Here is a 19,882-nt window from a genome sequence, read left to right on the forward strand (position 1 = left end):
TGACTGTCTGTTGTCGTACTAGAGCAGCTCCAACTACCGGAGACAAATTCCTTATGTGTTTTTTGGACATACTTGGCAAAATAAAGATGATTCGGATTCTGAATTGTGGGATGGCTGAGCAAATAGGGAGTTCAGGCCCTGTTTACACCAGACCATTTTTAAATTAGGACGGTGTGTTTTGGGCCTCTTCCTAAAAGGCTTTGCGTGTGAACATGACTAAAAAACGACATTTAAAACATTAAAGGTGGAATTAGACATAAAACAGTTTAACGGTAAAACAATACAAGTTCAAATGGTTAGTATTACTGCTTAAGGCTCGCGTGGGCGGCGACCGCGCTGACGTCACTGCGGCTGTTCTGCGCGTAGTTTGCCTTTATACTCGAGCGCAACCCACGCACGCAGTTTTGAAAATGTACTGCAGTTCACCTCCAAGCCGGGGGTGTCGCTAGGGCTGGTATTGGCTAGGACGCCACAGAGTGGAGTTTCCTCAGCATTTTGTGGCCATTTCCGGTAGCCGTTTTTACTTTCCTTTCAGTAACAGCAACAACAATGGCGACCGTGGAACAGTGTCTGCTAGAACAAATGGACCCAGATGACCAGATGATACAATTAATTATTAGACTTTACAGAGATTTTAGTCGGGCTGATCGGTATCGGTCGATATTTAGCATTTTATGCTGATCGGCTTTAATGTTCGCGGATCTGATCAATGCCGCAAAAGACATTTACTCCACGTCGCCATCGTGTACAGTATATTTAAATCCAAAAGCTAGTTTATTTTTAGCCTTGTTGCGCGTCTTTTGATGTAGTATTGGAAATATCTGACGGACAATAAAGTAAAAAAAAAAACGTTGGCGGTGTGGAACAGACAACACTTAATGCCCGGGATCATAATACAAGACAAATGTAGGACTACTGCAATAAAATCTTGTATTCCGATACCACCGCATCCCGTTTTTTACGATCATCGGGCTTTATCTTGTCAACTCAAATGCTACCGGATACATGGGATACATATACCGTGGCGACGACAACAACAAGAGTGGAGCGAGCCCACTTTGTATTATAAGGACAAAATGGGGGGGGAAAACGTGTGTTGGTGGTCACCGGTGCTCAGGACCGGACAGGAGAGGACGTTTGTTTAAGGCTTGCTTGAGGTATGTTTACGTACTTTTAATACGATACGGCTCGCAAGCAGGCAACAAAACATTATGTAGCCTAACAAGCTAGTGGTACCACAAACGGTTGGACGTAAACATGTCGCCGTTCTGTCGAATCATGCTCTAAAGTTTCGGTGTGGGTGAAGTCATTTAATTAAAAATAAAGTAATTTAATTATGGTAAGTTAGCACCCATTATTTCTGTTACGTTGTAATTCTAGTTTGACCTGACCGATTAGAATACACGATCTGACTAGAGCAGTGATTTCCAACCTTTACGGAGCCAAGGAACACATTTTATAATTGAAAAATCTCACAGCACACCAACAAACAAAAATCTCACAAAACGTTTATACATTAATTACTGTATTTACTTCCTGCCATCTAATAGAAGACCATTTATCATTTGTTCTGTCTGTCACTATGCCTCACTGGCATAAATAGACAAACAAAGATACATTATTTATTGTAAATATACTTTTTGGAGCAATTAAGTACACAAGTATATACAGTAAATGAACAGGTCATTTAAATAGCACATTCCTCCATTTTGTGATCGGATCGGGGATCGCTTTTTTTCAACTCGCCCCAAATATCCTGATCGTGTAAAGCCTATTAATTATGTTGCGAAATCGATTGAGAAGGCGGCAGCGTAGATGGTACGTAGAACCAAGGGGCACGCCGAGTACGTCATCACAGCATGTGATTAAAACGGACCAATCATGAGAGATGATCTCCGCGGCGGTTGACGCGCAGCAACAATTCTTGCCATGTGCGCGTCAAGCTACGCAGAGGGGCAATTCGTCGGTCACGTGATGCAATGCGGGCGTTGTCGACCGCGCGAGCGTGCCTGTATTGTGTCTCGGCAGAGCAAATGCATCATATAACCTTGTTGGTACAAAAATCTAATTCTTAATAATCCAAAATTGTTGAACAAATCTATCATATCTGTTGACATTCATCCAGATAACAAACACCAAATGTAAGCAAAGACAACACGTGCTATTATCCATTCCGAGTCAGATTTCTCTAGACCAGTGGTTCTTAACCTTGTTGGAGGTACGGAACCCCGCAAGTTTCATCTGGAGTTCACGGAACCCTTCCTAAATGGAAAAATAAAATATGGTTTATTTCAAATTCAAAACAGGTATATAGTTTACTGTCTGTGTAGAGTCACAGTCATCCAGGTCATGCACAAAATGAACCACGCATCAGTTACAAAATCAGTGTTAAAAGAATAAAAACCGACAAAACATGAATTTCACACAAAAAAACAAATTACAAAAATTTCAATTCAATGAAAATTTACTGGAAGTGAAGGTGAATTTTCTGCTTGGAAAGTATCAGAGGAATGGACTTCATTGTGAAATTTCACAACAAAAACTGTTCCTTATCTTTGTTATTTCTACAATCCTCGAAAAGCGCGAGCGTGCCTGTATTGTGGGTAAGAGTAGGTTTTTTTGGGCTCTTTCTTATTATTGGATGCGCTATCTGACGTCACAGCAATGCTACTCAACTCAAGTCTATCGTTGAAATGTTGTTAAATAAAGATAGTTTAAAAAAAAGAACAAAGCATTTCAACTCGAGGCGTAGTGCCGCAATGGTAAACGCCCACCTTGACGCAGTGCTGCATTTTGAATTTTGCATTTTTTGTTCAACGCAGTGTTAAAAGGCTTTTATGGATAGACGCACACACGTTGTGTGTCGAGTCCACCGTTGAGCCCCAGAGACTGCTTCACCGAGCCCCTGGGGTTCGATCGAACCCAGGTTAAGAACCGCTACTCTAGACATGTTCACTAGTGAGTCACTGATGGTGTCGTGGTACCCTCGCCTGACTTCGGCGCATGCAGCGTGGGTTCAGTTCCCACTCAGTAATGGTATGAATAGTGAACTGAACTTTGAACTAGTTTGCATCGAAAATGAACTTTCCCAACAGTGAATAAAACCTTATGTTTATGTGATATGAAAATCCAATGCTGTCCATGTTGACATCGCCACGATTGGCTGTCCTGTTTCACCAGATGTGCTTGTCCAGCTGTACAGTGTCTATATTGGCCAGCAGAGCAACTATTGCATTTCCTGCTTCTTCTCTTGCTGCCAACACCGTGAAAGTACATAAGGCTCACCCCACCCCCTCTCCGTGAGCCTCAAACGACGACTCCCTGTAGCCATGGAGGCACTACGTGAAAACAAACTACACCTACGACAATGTTAAAATACATTTTACTGAATCACTTCTGTTAAAAATAATTCTACAACAAGGGCCATGTTATCAAAAGTAACGGCAGGGACCTCAGGGTATAGCAGTGGGCGTTCTCCTGAATCAAGAGCGGGTCTGCCCAGCCATACTGCAGATTTGTGACTATAAAAATAAAAAACAAAAAAGCTGCCAAAACATAAAGAGTGTTGAGCTGCTGCGTGTTCACTCACCGCTGTGGTGAAGGCACCACATAATCCCACTCATACAAATGTTAGACTGACCAAAGCTTAAAAAAAATACAATATTCATGATCCATTGTCAATGATGAATGAATCATGCCCATCCAGCCCTTCAAGAGACAAAATCCAACTGTACGTTGCCCATTTACATATCAGTAAGAATGTTTTTGGTAAAACATTTCGACCAGGGAGATCATTTTCTTTGTCCACAGTATATAGAGGTTGCAAACTGTGATTTCTACAGTATCACTTGATTTTGACTTGAATCAAGACAATTTAGTTCTAATATAATTGACTATTTTCTGCATAAGTTCATTTATGAAATCGTGATACACAAAATCGCACGCCCGGTTTGACACTCATGACGTGGTGTGAAAGCACGCAGACGTTTGACGTCTCAAATTAGAAGAGCTTCCCTGCCCACCTGCGATTCAAGCTTCCAATGTCAAGCAACAGGAAATAAAACTGAGGGGTGCACTCGTCTTCTGGGCTGACCTAGTTCCTCTTCAAGCTACTTAATTATTCAGGAACTTTGAAATGTTCTTCTGCGTGGAAGCATGCAACCTGAGTGGCTCCGTTTGCCCCTCATGACAGCGGCCTCACAGTTATTCTATTTAAGCGTGAGAGCCTTGTAGTGTGTGCAACGTGTACATTGTACACACTGTGGGTCCAAGTGTCCGTTTCCCATTTGATATAGCTGAACTATTATTTTGATTTCTTTCTTTTTACATGTACATTTCAACTGACACAGTTGATATGTTTACATTCACAAAACCCATGAAACGGGCTACATGCGCACAGTGCACAAATTGTATGTAAATAACTGTACAAGTGACAAGGAGCTCGCATTGACAAGGTGTATCCGATCTGTCTATTTATGTTGCAGTCGCATTGGCAGATATCCAATAACTATCAGATTTTTATCCATATTTGGAAGAGGCCCGATGATATGTGGTTTTTTTTCTCTCTTTACAATGCCAGGCCGCATATTCAAATAGTGCCACTTAAGAGCAAAACAATCTGAAATGAACCTGAACCATGGAGTGTATAGCCATCCCTATACACACACAAACACACATATCTTGATTTGATATGCAGCTGTAAATTATGGAATCCCCCTGAAACAAAGCCTCAGCATGTCAGAACAGGAGTAAACTGGTCCAGTACCCTAACCGGCAATTACAATGTACTTCACTCGCTTGCCTTTCACTGTTGCATGTCACTAACATTTTCCACAGCGAGGTCATCACCCCTGAGGTATACATCCTGGACTGCCCTTAAACACCTGCATTGCACAGTAACACAAACAAACAACCCACGCTGAAACACGCATTCCACGCAGAAAAGTCCGGCTAATCAAATATTACAACTGCGGCCTGGACACAAATGAGAGTAATGTCGTATAACATGCCGTCATCTGTGTTGTGCAACGGAGTCAAGTGAATCACTTAGCACAGAGCCATTTGTAATCCCTGCTAATGCGCGGACTGCCTCTCCTAAAAGGGGTGACTGGTTTGAACTGCAACTGAAATTCAACATCACAATAGAAAGCTTTGTGTGAAAGATGAACAAATTTTCACTCTAATCTGGGCCTCACGTAACAGTTTAACCGTGGTAAAATCTTCCTACACCCTTTGCTTCCAAGTTCACTATTTTTAGTTTGTTGTTTCCAATGAAAATGGAAGATGTGCCTTATTGTAGTTTTGTACACGTGTCAACTCATCCACCACTTCGTAGACCAGCGAACACCGACATGGAGCCTGCGATCACCCGGCAGCCCAAACCACCACAAGAGGAGCCTGTGGCTCACCAGGAATGGGACATTGTGATTTCCTAGGAATGTTGTATAAGTGATCATTTGTAAACACTTGCAGATTTATTGAAAATGTGTTCCATATTGATTTCTATCTGTTTTACCTTGTTAAATTATTGACATGAGTGTCTTCACATCGATAAATACCATTAATTATTATTAACAACATTTAATTCAAAGGTAATTTGAGCAAACTTATTTCAAAAGTACCGGTATTTCTAAAACTGGTAGCCTTTTGCATTAATCCGTGTTAAAAGAGTAGGTCTCAGTTTAAAAAAGTACTGCAAAATAATTTTCCAACCTAAGTCCCGGACTCTGCGCCAGTGGAAAAACATTGTTCAAGATTGATCATTTGATCACTTTGCACCAACCCCTCAGCTGCCTCGGTACAGAAGAGTTACCCAGTATACAAATCCTAAACTGGTATTTACTTACATGAGAAAATAACTAGTTCAAGATTAGTCCCTCTGCTTCAAATATCTTTGAGGAAAATGGATGTTTGTAAAGTCTGAGAAAAGAAGGCTACGAGGACACCCTTCCAAGTCAGTTCTCACATCAGCACTAAGCATCGTGGTCACCGAGCTGGACTGTCATGGAAATGTGAGAACAAACTGCACGTCACAGCGACTGTGATGCCAATGAAAGAGAAAAAAAAAAAGTGGGATCGTGTCCAGTTCAATGGAACTTGGACCATGAGTAATTCGCAAAATGCTACCACACGGAAGTTAGCAGCACTCTCTCAAACCAAACTAAAAACAATCGACAAGGAACTGGGCAAGAAATGCCAGACAGCTGCTCTTTCTCAATCGGTAAGAAAGAAGATGGCTCAGGAGGAGGCTGTGATCACGGTAGGCCGTGTCATGGTCACAGCTTCATATTTCCTTCTTTAGTTTCTGCATTTTTACTCTGGGGGGGGAAATAATGTGGCATATTTATGTTGTGTCATTTCCCTATCATCATTGTTTTTGTTAACTGCGATTGCATGTGCACATACACACACACACACAAATTCATATATTGGGACTGTAAAGTTCAGATTTGATTCATATCTCACTTTCTGGTGTATCATTTTAGCCCAAAATTAATTGTCGGGGCTGAAAATTACACAGGTTTTGGAGCAACATACAGTGGGTACGGAAAGTATTCAGACCCTCTTCAATTTTTCACTCTTTGTGCTAAAATCATTTCGTTCATTTTTTTCCCTCATTAATGTATACACAGCATACCATATTGACAGAAAAAAACAGAATTGTTGAAAGTTTTGCAGATTTATTCAAAAAGACAAACTGAAATATCAACACAGCCATAAGTATTCAGACCCTTTGCTGTGACACTCATATTTAACTCGGGCGCTGTCCATTTCTTCTGATCATCCTTGAGATGGTTCTAAACCTCCATTGGAGTCCAGCTGTGTTTGATTATAGTGATTGGACCTGATTAGGAAAGCCACACCCGTGTCTATATAAGACCTTACAACTCACAGTGCATGTCAGAGCAAATGAGAATCATGAGGTCAAAGGAACTGCCTGAAGAGCTCAGAGACTTGTGGCAAGGCACAGATCTGGTCAAGGTTACAAAAACATTTCTGCTGCACTTAAGGTTCCTGAAAGCACAGTGGCCTCCATAATCCATAAATGGAAGACGTTTGGGATGACCAGAACCCTTCCTAGAGCTGGCTGGGGGAGAAGAGCCTTGGTGAGGGAGGTAAAGAAGAACCCAAAGATCACTGTGGCTGAGATCCACAGATGCAGTCGGGAGATGGGAGAAAGTTCTAAAGTTCAATGATCCTAGGAGCTAAGTTGTCTGGGGCTTCACACCCCTGGTAGGGTCGCCCATGGCAAACAGGTCCTTGGTGAGGGACCAGACAAAGCACGGCTGAAAGACCCCCATGATGAAAAATATGAATGGAACTAGGTTTCCCCTTGCCCGAACGTGGGTCACTGTGGCCCCCCCTCTGGTGGTGGGGCTCAAAGGCGAGCGCCTGGTGGCCGGGCCTGCACCCATGGGGCACAGCCCAAAAGGGTAACGTGGGTCCACCTTCCCATGAGCTCACCACCTGTGGGAGGGGCCATAGGGGTCGGGTGCAGTGCGAGCTGGGCGGTGGCGATCTGATCCCCGGCGACAGAAGCTGGCTCGAGGGAAGTGCAATGTCACCTCTCTGGCAGGAAAGGAACTCGAGCTGGTGTGTGAGGTCGAGAAGTTCCGACTAGATATAGTCGGACTCGCCTCCACACACAACTTGGGCTCTGGTGCCAGTCCTCTCGAGAGGGGTTGGACTCTTTACCACTCTGGAGTTGCTCACGGTGAGAGGCGGCGAGCAGGCGTGGGTATACTTATTGCCCCTCGGCTCGGTGCCTGTAAATTGAGGTTCACCCCGGTGGACGAGAGGGTAGCCTTCCTCCGCCTTCGGGTGTGGGGGATGGGTCCTGACTGTTGTTTGTGCCTATGCACCAAACAGCAGTTCAGAGGACCCACCCTTCTTGGAGTCCTTGGAGGGGGTGCTGGAGAGCGCTCCCGCTGGGGACTCCATCGTTCTGCTGGGGGACTTCAATGCTCACGTGGGCAATGACAGTGAGACCTGGAAGGGCGTGATTGGGAGGAACGCCCCCGCCCAACCCCGAACCCGAGCGGTCTTCTGTTATTGGACTTCTGTGCTCATCACGGATTGTCCGTAACAAACACCATGTTCAAGCATAAGGGTGTCCACACGTGCACTTGGCACCAGGACACCCGAGGTCGCAGTTCGATGATCGACTTTGTGGTCGTGTCATCGGACTTGCGGCCGCATGTCTTGGACACTCGGGTGAAGAGAGGGGCAACCTGGTGGTGAGTTGGCTCAGATGGTGGCAGAAGATGCCGGTCCGACGTGGCAGGCCTAAACGTATTGTGAGGGTCTGCTGGGAACGTCTGGCGGAATCAATCCCCTGTCTGAAGAAGTTTCAACTCCCACCTCCGACAGAACTTTGCTCATGTTTGTTTGTATGTACCCTGCGATTGGCTGGCGACCGGTTCAGGGTGTACCCCGCCTCCTGCCCGATGATAGCTGGGATAGGCTCCAGCACGCCCGCGACCCGCGTGAGGAGAAGCGGCTCAGAAAATGGATGGATGGGTGTATTCTGTTCTTATTTACATTTATGTCCCAACTTTTTGGGAATTGGGGTTTTGTATGTTAGTGTGGCCTCAGATAGGAGGTCTTGCAAAGCTCTGTGTTGTTTTAAAGAGAAATATAGATCCTAAACTTTTTAATCTTACAGAATAAAATGCAACATTTCATCAAGTTTTATTACTTTTAAACTTGACTAACTATGGAATATAATTGGTTGCATATTTGACGAGAGGCAGCAGAGCATAAAAATGAAAAAAACAAAGATTCCAAAAAAGTATCACATTATGATGAGTTGTTTACAGCTGGCTGAGCACAGTGCATATTTTTTTCTGACATGCTATTGATCCAAAACTATAGCATGTTTACAAAGCATCCAAACAATTTCAGACATGTACTGTAAAGCTCTAAAACACAAATTCCCTATTTATGATGCGACACGATTTTTACTTAACTATTGAGAGCTGATTCTTTAGGCAATAAAATAAGTTGGAAGCCGTGGTCTTACCAGTTTCATAGCGTTATTGTGTTTCATATGATCAGAAATTGAACTAGCAGCGTAACAATCTCCCTGAGGCACCACACTGAGCGCGGGATTATCGCTGCCCCCATTACCCTCCTGAATGAGGGTGGGGGACACACCTCACTCCTGTTTAACTCTTCCTAACCCAAACAGTTGACACGTCTCTTACAGTGAATAATCAAGCCAGTCATTATAGCAAAGCTCATTGCATTAACTGTCAAGCTACATGCTTCATTATTATTATTGCATTAAACAACAAATCTTAAAAATTCCACAACCTAATTTAATCTAAAGGGTCGTATTCATGCAGGAGTGTTTATGATTATTTATTATACTTTATTAACTGAAAATGTGGTGTGATAATTAACGTATGACATATGTATTTTTACAAAGTACAAAGGGTTCTTAGGTGTCTTAATAATTGTTATTAAGACACCTTATGCACTAATGTCACAGCTGGATCATGTTCATGCGTGGAGAGTGAGGCATAAGGATGACATCATAGAAAGGAGACTGTTGTTGCGTTACCATCTCGGATGCTACGTTAGAGTTCACGGTAGGCGTCGGGCCGCCCGAGTAAACATATGGTAACGGTTTGTGACAAAATACAGAGAAATCAGAACACTTGGCATTTCTGACCATCTGCAACATCAAACCCAAAAGACTCCCAAATGACCGAAGTTCTGTTTCTCTTCGGGATTAAATCTCCTAACTCCACTTCCGGTTCCACTGAAGCCAAATACAAATCGTACGTTCACAGGACAGGGATGAAGCGGGGATGTGACAGACAGTCACCAGGTGCTCACAGGAGTGTCATTGATTACTCCATTTATGTTTATTATCACTCGTTACTCCTATGTTTTGTTGTCGGTGTCCTCGTCTATTTCAGTCGATAATCACGGAGTACATCTCAGGTCACTGATGATGTACTGATACATCCGTGCAGACCGTTCAGGTTCAGTTTCCACTCCAGAATGTGGTGAATATGAGTGGAAGTGGTTGTCTGTCTCTTTAAATGCCCTGCGATTGACTGGTGGCCAATCCAGGGTGTCCTTTGCCTTTCGCCCCAATGTCAGCTGGGAAAGGCTCCAGCCCCCAGTGATCCAGAACTGAATAAGGGGGACACGGTGCCGGTATGCATCTCTTATTAGTACCTGAACATAGAACCTACGTTAATGTTCATTAGTAGTAGTAGTAGTATCGTGGAATTAGAATACATTAATTCACAGAATATGAAGAAGGTGTGGGATTTCATAAGACTGGACTTCTTCCCACTTCTGTTTGAACATGGAGAAGTAGTGTTCAGTGTTTTTATTTTTTGTTTGTCGTCATGTTCAAAATAAACATTCAACTCAAAGTAGAAAATGGTGAAAACAGTCAACTCAAGTGTATGCGACTGACAGATTGAAATGAAGGGAGTGACTGAAAGAGAAACATTTCAATGTATTGTTGCATTGTTATTGCAACATTGTTACGCATCAGCAAGAATGAGCTCGTTCTTCTGCCGAGTTAACTCTTGCACAGTAGCCCCTTTGACACTGCATTAAATTGGTGCGCCAGAGTGGACCTGGGATTTATTCACTTTTCACTTTCAGACAAATCGCAGCAGGACCTCGCTGTGTGCTTTGACACTGCTGAAGTCTCACAAGATTTGGTGACGTCTCACACACAGCTGCTTCACATTTGAGAACTATTTTCCAGAAAAATTGGTTGATCTCCCAACTGTCCGACGAGGAAGTTCCATTGTATAAAGGTGTTGCAACTGCAATGGTGAGCATTCCTTAAACACAACTGTACTGTTGATTGCCAGTAACCAAAGAAGAAAGGATTATTTCCTTTTTCATTTTACATTTACCATGAATCTGTCCAGACCAAAAATTGATGTTTTTCCTGATATATTTATATCTCTTAAGTATGTGAATATGACGTGTGGTGTTAAAACACTAACCTGAAATATAGCCACGTTAAGACACTTAACTGCTTTGGATGCTCTGATCCGTGTGTGCGTGTTTGTTTGTTTTGGTAAGTTTACGAGCATTAGAAAACACTGCTTTGGTTTTCGGGGCACAGCGAAGTTGGAAATACACTGCAGTTGTTATTTCACAGAGGTAGAGTTCGTTCTAACAAATGTTTACCTATATTACGCCTCTAAAACACGTTGACTATATTCAGTAAATTCAGGTTAAATTACATGATGATGATGATTAGCTGGTATTACACCTTTTCATCATGTGCAATATGTATGTACCTTTATAGTCAAGTTGGTAAACTGATCAAATGTACAAGCATGCTGAAGTGTGAATATTCATATGAATTCATGTTTTTGGTATGTATGTTTTTATTACATAGACATGCTGCTGTATATGTTACAATGAAATTAAATCTTTTTTTTTTTTTTTTTTTTTTAAATCAACCCTTCGGCATCAACGCAACTATGTGACTTTCTATCTTATGTCTAATGCCTGCCATTGCGTTCTACAATTAACTGTTACCTTGTTACACTGAGGAACCTGAAATCACCTTGAGCTCAAGCTTCACTGAATTTTGTCATCAATTCTGAGTTTAACCTTCTCTATCCTCCCATGAGCTTCCATTAAACACAATCTAAAACAATACATTGTCATTCATTTAGTCTTCAACTGTTTGGCACCCCTGTGGATATTATTTGCAGGTCCGAAAAAATAAACATGAGCTTGGCCTTTATTAGCATGATTTGTGTGCTTATAATTGAATTCTTTGGAAGCACACAGAGTCCCTCAACAAGCAACACGGCCTCATTATGCAGCTCGTGAGACACAAGTAAAACCGAAGGACTTAAAAGCGTGACGGCATCACGTTGAAAACGCATCTTGTCAGCCTGGCATCGAATAAATAACAATTACGTCACACAAGATAACAACTCAACAAACTCCTCACGTCCAAATACTATTAATGCTGCCACTGCACTATGATCTCTCAGTTCTTGGGTGTACCAATGTCAACATTCAAGTCGCAGTTGCTTACTTGTAAACGGCACGTTATCGCTAATGTGCATGACATAACGCATACAAAGTGGATTGCGAACAGCGTTTACACGCGCAAAGCGGCCACTTGGTGCAAAGTTGGGCAAAATGACGCGCAATAAAGGCTGAACATCGTTTGAAAATGGCGTGTCCTTGCAGCCTGCTGTGATTTCAGATCCGACGGACGAACGATTGTTGTCGAAGAGTTTTCGTGGGGTCAAATTGACGTGAGCCAGCCTGACAGCTAGCTCGCTAGCTGCTAGCTAGCTCGCTAGCGAGTAGCTCGCTAGCAGCGTTAGCCGCGAGCGAGCTTAGCCTAGCCATGTAGCACGTGCTTGCGAATTGTCCAAATCCTCAAGTTCATCCGACAACGGCCAGCGAAGTGCTGCAACAATGCTGCGGTGACGCGACAAAGCAGATCGTCGACGCGGTAGCTGCAATGTTTGCGGAGCCTGGAAGAGGTCGATAGGGTTTCTCCTCCAAAGGAGGGCTGGACCCTGGCGCCGTCCGACAACACGAGAGACCCGCACGCACGCACGCACACACACACGCGCGCGCGCGCGCGCAAACACACACACACACACACACACACACACAGCAATGGAGGCTAACTCACCTCAGCGGCGGAGGAAGCGGGGACCATTGAACGGGAAGCGAACGTCCCAGTCGTCGTCGTGTCGCTTACAGAGCTTCTGGCTTCGACGGCGCGCGTCCGCCCTCAATGAGTCCACGCCAAATGGTACTTTTGCAGCTCATTTGTTCCGCTGAAGGTTGAGCTACGTCGTGCCTGCTCCTGCACAATGCGCTGATGTGCTTGCCTGCGGGCGGGCGGCCGGCCGACGCGCCACAGCGGGACTGGAGCGCCTCCCCCCCTCCCTCGCTCCCTCGCTCCCTCCCTTCCTCCCTCGCTCTCTCCCTCCCTCCCTCGCTCGCTCTCTCGTCCCTCCTCCGGCTGAACGTCCCAGCAAAATGCGAGAGGACATGTCCTCGGGTCACTCGTCATCACACTCCAGCAACACGCATGGCCCCCTTCGAGAGAACATTTATATTCAGTCACGCATTGATAAACACAAACAAGCTGATTGTCAAGTCAGGGGTCTCGAACTCATCTTCAGCCTTCAAACAAGGGATCGTATTGTTCCCAGTTTGCATGTCACTGTGACTCAATTGCAGTTAGTGTTGGGGAGTAACGAATTACATGTACCGTTTAATTACAACATGTATGTAGTTGTAATCCATGACATTACTGGGAGAAAATCCATCCGTCCGTCCATTTTCAGCACCGCTTATCCCGGTTAGGGTCGCGGGGCGTTGGAGTCTATCTGGGAGAAAATGTGTAATTCAATTTACATTTGCTTTTGGACATTTCCACGACTACAGTTTACATTTGAAAAAAATAGTTGCAAATGCTCAGATTCCCCCCATCGCTTCTTCCTTCTAAAGCCGACGCTTGTGATCGGCTCTCTCCGGTCATGTGCCGTTCTGCCATCGTCTCCAACATGACACATTTTTCCATTTGTCATTAGGTCAACATGCTATCGCGTTTTGCACGTGCTGTACGCATATAATGCAATAAACATTTGTATTATGTAGTCACATTTCATCCCGTTTTGTTTTCAGTTTATTATTTTGTAAAGAACAAAGATGTGGTGAATTCTAAAATAATGATCTATTGTTTTAATCCACAGGACACAACTGATTGTTGATGTATTCATTCAAAATAAAGAAAAGTAATCAAAACGTATTCAATTGTAACAATTTTTGTAACCACTTCAATGATTTTCTCAAAGTATTACAGTTGTTCAACAGTGTAACTTGTAATTGAACCCAACTACATTTCCAAAGTCATCTTCCCAACACTGCTCGTAGTGTACAGTACAATTCTCGACATACGGCGTTTTGTGTGTAGATAGTTTAGAATTCGATTGCCGGTACCCCGTTACCCACCCTTGAGGACTTGCACGCTGCCAGAACTAAGACGAGAGCGTGCCAAATCCTCTCGGACCCTCCGCATCCCGGTCACCGGTTCTTCCGGCTCCTTCCCTCGGGTAGGCGCTACCTATCAATGCAAACTAGAACTCGCAGACATTCCAACAGCTTCTTCCCTCTTGCCATTAACGTCTTAAACAGCTAACCTACAAGTCCATTGCAACGTGCTGCCAATTTTTTTGTCTTGAGTTTGTTGTCACATTTCCGTCGGGCCAATTATATACTACTTGTGCACTCGCTGTCGTAGTCTCGCCACGCTGCACTGTTTGCATATCTGTTGTTGACCAATACTGGCCACGCATGCCAGAGTAGCATCTGCACCACTTGCACACTGACTGAGGAGTATCTGCAACATTTGCACCATCGACATTGTCCCAGATGATCGCACTACTCGTCACTTGAAACCGCATCCACTCCTTGAAGACTCGGCGCCCTTTGCACAATGGTCATCTATTGCGGGATTAGTCATTCCAACTGGTCAAAGTGCTAGAGGACTCTGCATCTTTTTGCACCGTTGTCCAAAAAAAAAAAATTACAAAAAATAATTGTACCGGCATTACCAGATTACAAGCAACCTTTTATTGCTCAGTGACTGTTTTTCTCAATGTCTTTCTGTCTCCAAAGTGTTCTCTGTCAATTGACTGTCTGTTGTCGTACTAGAGCGGCTCCGACTACCCGAGACAAATCCCTTGTGTGTTGTTTTTTTTTGGACATAGTTGGCAAATAAAGATGATTCTGATTCTGATTCACTGCGATTCCCAAGCAGAATGCTGCGGAACACGAGTGTGCTGTGAGAGGTCACGGGGGTGCTGCGGGAAATGATCCAATTTCGCTTCATTGGCCTAAAGAATGATGACATATCATTGGCATTATGCCTAAGCAACTGACTGCTAACAAGAGTGGAAAGATTAAGTGCGAGGCTTACACAGGGTCCTCGGTTCACAAGGTATAACTGAGACGTAATGGGAACAAGTCAGAATGCGCCAACCTACTTTCACAGTGGCAAAGTAAATATTTGTATTAAAAAAAACAAACAAACAAAACTTCTGGTCCGCAAATATAAGACAATCAAATGAGAACCAGTAAGTACAGCGGCCACTGAGTGCGCCTTCTCGTGACATTTTCTCACGCCGCCGCTGTGCAAAAGTTCATGGCGTGCCGTTTCTTGTAAATGTGGTCATTACAGTAAATATTCACGGTTTATATTCTAGGGCCTAAATACGAAGCAATCCAATGGAAAAACAGTAAGTACAAATGTCTACTGCCACAGCCGCTTGTGACCGCAAAACTTTGTATGATCCTCACAAACCCAGGACCCCTGCAAAGTGTTACACTTTCTTCTTATACCTCACACAGCCGAATGTTACACCGTATTTATCAACTAATTAATGACAAGACAATAAATATGTTATGACAAACATTCACTGGCATCTCCCAAAATGACTGCACGAGGAAGGCTGATTGACAGAAGAATACATTTGCCGTTTTGTGTTTGTGTTGCTTTAACTCCTGTCTTTTAAAGCCATTTCCAGCTCAATCCTAAAAGATTTTGGCCAAGCGTTTCCGACAGGTCATATACCCTGACCTCAATTTGGGTGCGATGTCAGGGATTGTTTTTCTTGCCGCTCCGTGGTCCGGGAGACCCCCTCGAGCCGTCGACGCATCCGCCATCCACCCTCTCTGCATCGCAGCAAAGGCAAGAGCCGATTTCAGCTGGCCCGAGAGCACGTCAGTATCATCTATCCCACATTGTCGCAACGGCCAATTCGTCAGCTTGCTGATAAGACACAAATGTTTCTCACTCCCTGCTTCACTCGAGTCTCGAGTTAAAAATAAAGAGGAAGCTCTGAGCGTTCTGCAGCAGCATCGAAGCAGTCAACAGAGATTTCAAAGGCCGCCGGTTGATATGTGTATTGCACACACTCGTTACAGTTCTGACACAGGAAAAAAGCAGAACATCTTTCTGAACAGAGAGATGGCTGGAGGGAACGTCCTCATCAAAACCCAAATCTTAAAAGGGCGTCACAGATGATAAGTGAGCGATTACAAACTGAACAGTGCCACATTCCATGCCACGCTCACAATACATGAATATAGCTGCATTGCGTTGCTATGTTCGCGGTGGGAGGGAATTTCACTGAATTGGATTTCCTGTGAAAGCTAAGACCTGAAAATGTACATACTGATACTCATAAAAGAAGAAAAAGAACAAAAAAATCCCATGTACGAGCTGCGTGTTTCTATGAAAGTCCAAGGTCCTAACTGGAACAATGTGTGATTTATAATACCGGTTTAATTACACGCCAAGTTCTGTCGTATCGTTGAGCTGCGATATAATTCCCTCTACCGACACTGGCATTTATTACGGTGAAAAGCTGGCTCGAGTCAAGCGCTCCAGGAAGATGAGTTTCCATTTCGGATGCAGCGTGAGGGATGCAACCCTTAACCCTGTGGAACGGGTCGAGGTTTGCCGCACAAAGTCGCAAGCGCTGGACTTCATCTCACCGCCACCTGACTTCGACAAAGAAAGCTCTGAGAGCGGCGATTGCGGCATCTCGCTGGAAAGTCCGACAACTGCCTGCATTGTTGGAATTCCGCCTTAACTTCCTGAGTCTGTCTGCAGCTGGACAACAGCCAGCGCTTGCTTTTCCCTCATCCCCCCCCCCCCCCACACCCCCACCCTTCCTTTTATTAGAATCATATGGAGACTATCTTTTGCTGCTGAGACACTAAGAAGATAATACATAGGAGAATTATGTTTTTAATCACGTGCTAATCCAACATTTATTCATAATTCATGACAGTTGGAGTTTGTTTTTATTGTGCATGTAATGTGAGAGTGGAAATCATTTCAAATCATTTTCATTGTCACTGAACATTTCGCAAAATCTCTGCTCATGTTTGACGTGTGAGAATGCAAATATATGCCAAACATATTTTTTGCTCTCCCTTTCTTGTTCTTCCATTTGTTTTGAATCACGGTCGTTCATTTGAACTCACAAAAGGACTTTTGAGACAGGTGGGCAGTTACGTTTCGCTGCCCGACACTGGGGCAAGGTTCTGACATCTTTTCGGGCAAGTTTACACATCAACGACAAAGTCCGAGAGGAATCTTTTTTTCTTTGTTTTCGTGAAAACGTTCACGCACAGACGACACAATTATATACCCAGAATGAACTCGTGCGCATGTCATCGGTTTTAAAATGTTTTCTTGATTGCAGTGTCCAAAAAACTTGCAGTTTGAGGCCACTTTCAAATGTTTGCATTTTCATGGTCCAAAATAACTTCTGATGTCTCATTTAGAGAGGAATTTTGCAAAAAAAACCACTTGAATACGTTGTCATTTTTGTTAAAACTGTCAGTGTGACCTGACAGTAGTACATTAGAAAAATGACCTGTGTGTGTGTGTGTGGGGGGGGGGTTGGGGGGATAAATCAGTCCTCTCTGTCCCATCTTTTACCTTTAATTCGATTTTTAAGAAACCACATCACAGACAGAAAGTGTGGCTACTGAGGTGGCAATATCCTCATGCGTGCTTAAAGCAGGCGCATCCCGCAGCCTCGCACTGTTAGGCTATTACGTGTCACGTGCGACTTCAACAGCTTTGCGGAAACTATAGCGGATTATTCACCTGCGGTGAGCAACGAAAGTTCAAAAGAAAAAAATGGACAGAGCCCAAGAAAAAAACAAGGGTAAACATAGGCGCAGCCTTTCAGCGGCGCAGGGGCTACAGGCAGCTGAGAGGATTCCGAAACGACGCAGAATTAGCGACATTTCTGCTCGACGGGTACGTTTTTCACTTCTTTTTGATTCTTAACTGATTGTACATTGCCCAAAACGAAAACTTCACACCGATAACATTTTGTGTCTCAGTAACACTCCGTTATGAATAAGGCTACCTCGCGGCCGTGGCTAACGTCGGCTCGCTTGAAGTGCACATTTCGTACAGAGGGGCGCGGCTTTGCTCCGAGCGAGCGGGGGGAGGGATTAGTAAAGATGACGTTGAAATCTTGCTAGCGGTTTTAAACCTGTAAACTCCCCTTTAAGCAAGATGATCAGAGGGCAGTAAAGTACAATAAATATTGCAGTAACAACGTAGCCCTAATGTAGCACTAACATTCTTTCGCATGCATTTCCGAAAGAAATGATCCACTTAGATGACAAAATGTAGAGCACCGTCGAGGCAATCTATAGCACAGTGTTTCAGCAACCTGGGAAATGTCCGAGTTTAAAACATTCCAGGCACCGCGCTGTTCTCAAATCATTCCCAGACTTGCCGTCAGTGGCCGCGGCGGGCACGACAGACACGTTCCCAACATCCCAGCGCGCCCCTGTGATGAAACCGCAGAGTGGAAGCATCACTCGGGCGAGCTCGACCATCTGTTAGCTCGCACGGTCCCCGGACCTTGTTTGGACGCGTTTCAGCAAGATTGTCACGACATCCGTGTCGTCACTGGACCAACGCGCACGAAAAGGACACGTTGCAGCCTTTTTCGTCGCGGAGGAAACACGCCTGGAGAGTATGATTCACTGCCTGTCAGCTCTGCCCTGCAAAAATAAGATGCAGGGACACGATAAGGCATATTTCATGGCCGGCATCTATCGACGTAACTGGCGGAAGTGAATAATACAAATGTCGATCATCCCTCCGAGTGCATGTTTCTCACTGATGTGACGTGATGCTTCTTCGCCTTGTTCAAGCCGAATGGAAAATGCCCACGAACAGAGACACTCAATGAACAATTGCCAGGAGTGACATTTGATCTGAAGTGATGCAATGAGTCACGTAATCCTCCTTTCGGTTTCCACCAAGGGCGAAAGTGGCTCGGGCGGCAATTTCAGGCCGACTGCCGATGCCGAGAGTCCAGAGGTGCCTCGCCCCCGCCCGCCCGGCACAAATATGGCTGAACGAGAAGCGCTGTGCCGGGCGGACCTGCAGTGCTGCAAATCAGCCGGATTCCGAGGCGGCGCCGGGTGTTTCGCCCCCCTACCCCTTCGGAGATCGTCAGCCCAGTCCAGGTCTTTGTCCGCCGCATCGTAAGAGGCCCTCAGGTGTGGGACAGGGTAAACACTGGAAATTCCAGGAATGGGGAAGGATGTACAGGGGTTGTGATAACACTCCATCTGGGAGGAAACAGACAAATATTGACATTTTTAAAGGGGGGTGCAAGGGGAGGGGTTCAGAACGCCCATAAATAAAGCTAATGAAATGGCGTTTGAGTCTGCAGAGAGGCGGGATGGCTGGTTGAGTCTTACCCACTCTGATTTATCCTCTGCGTCCAATGGGAGCACAGCGGCTACATCCATTACCTCACTTCATCAATAACGTCCCACGGACAGGGCCAAAGGCCTGCTTTCTACACCGACACCCACCCAAGAGACCTGCTCAGAAGAATCTCAAGACGGGGGGGAGGGGATTCGCTGTAATGTAGTCTCACGTGGAAAGTGCAGAGGGAAAATGTCTCAGCTGGGGGATGGGTTACTTTATAGGAGGTGTGCAGCTCAACACCCGCACCAGAACACTTGAAGAACATGCACGCATCCATATCTCGCAAGCTTTTGGTCCGTCATCATTTTTTGTCCGTCATCGTTGCGAAGATGACTTTGGAAATGTAGTTGCTTCCAATTACAAGTTACCCTGGTGAAAAGGTCAAAGTCGTGTCATGACTTCAATGACTTTCGCAAAGTAATATAACTCATGACATTTTGATGACTTTGTTCATTTTAAATGAATGCATCAACAGGACCCTTGGATGGTTCCACAAGGAAAGCGCATTAAAACCGCTGATCATTATTTTGGAATTAACCATGGTTGTTCTTTACACAAAGAATAAACCGATAACTAAACATAATG

At 44.5% G+C, this 19,882-nt stretch overlaps 1 protein-coding gene across 3 annotated transcripts in view; it reads right to left on the bottom strand.

Annotated features, from left to right (window-relative positions):
• The window catches only part of ncor2 (nuclear receptor corepressor 2), an 87,445-nt gene extending 74,546 nt beyond the window's left edge, over positions 1–12,899 (bottom strand). For all 3 annotated transcript variants that reach the window (XM_061671343.1, XM_061671344.1, XM_061671342.1), the window contains exon 1: positions 12,656–12,899. The gene's annotated coding sequence lies outside the window, so the exon portion shown is untranslated. The remainder of the gene's footprint in view (positions 1–12,655) is intronic.
• Positions 12,900–19,882: the final 6,983 nt, after the last annotated feature.

Source organism: Phycodurus eques, chromosome 3, assembly GCF_024500275.1.
Source record: "Phycodurus eques isolate BA_2022a chromosome 3, UOR_Pequ_1.1, whole genome shotgun sequence".
NCBI lineage: Eukaryota > Metazoa > Chordata > Actinopteri > Syngnathiformes > Syngnathidae > Phycodurus > Phycodurus eques.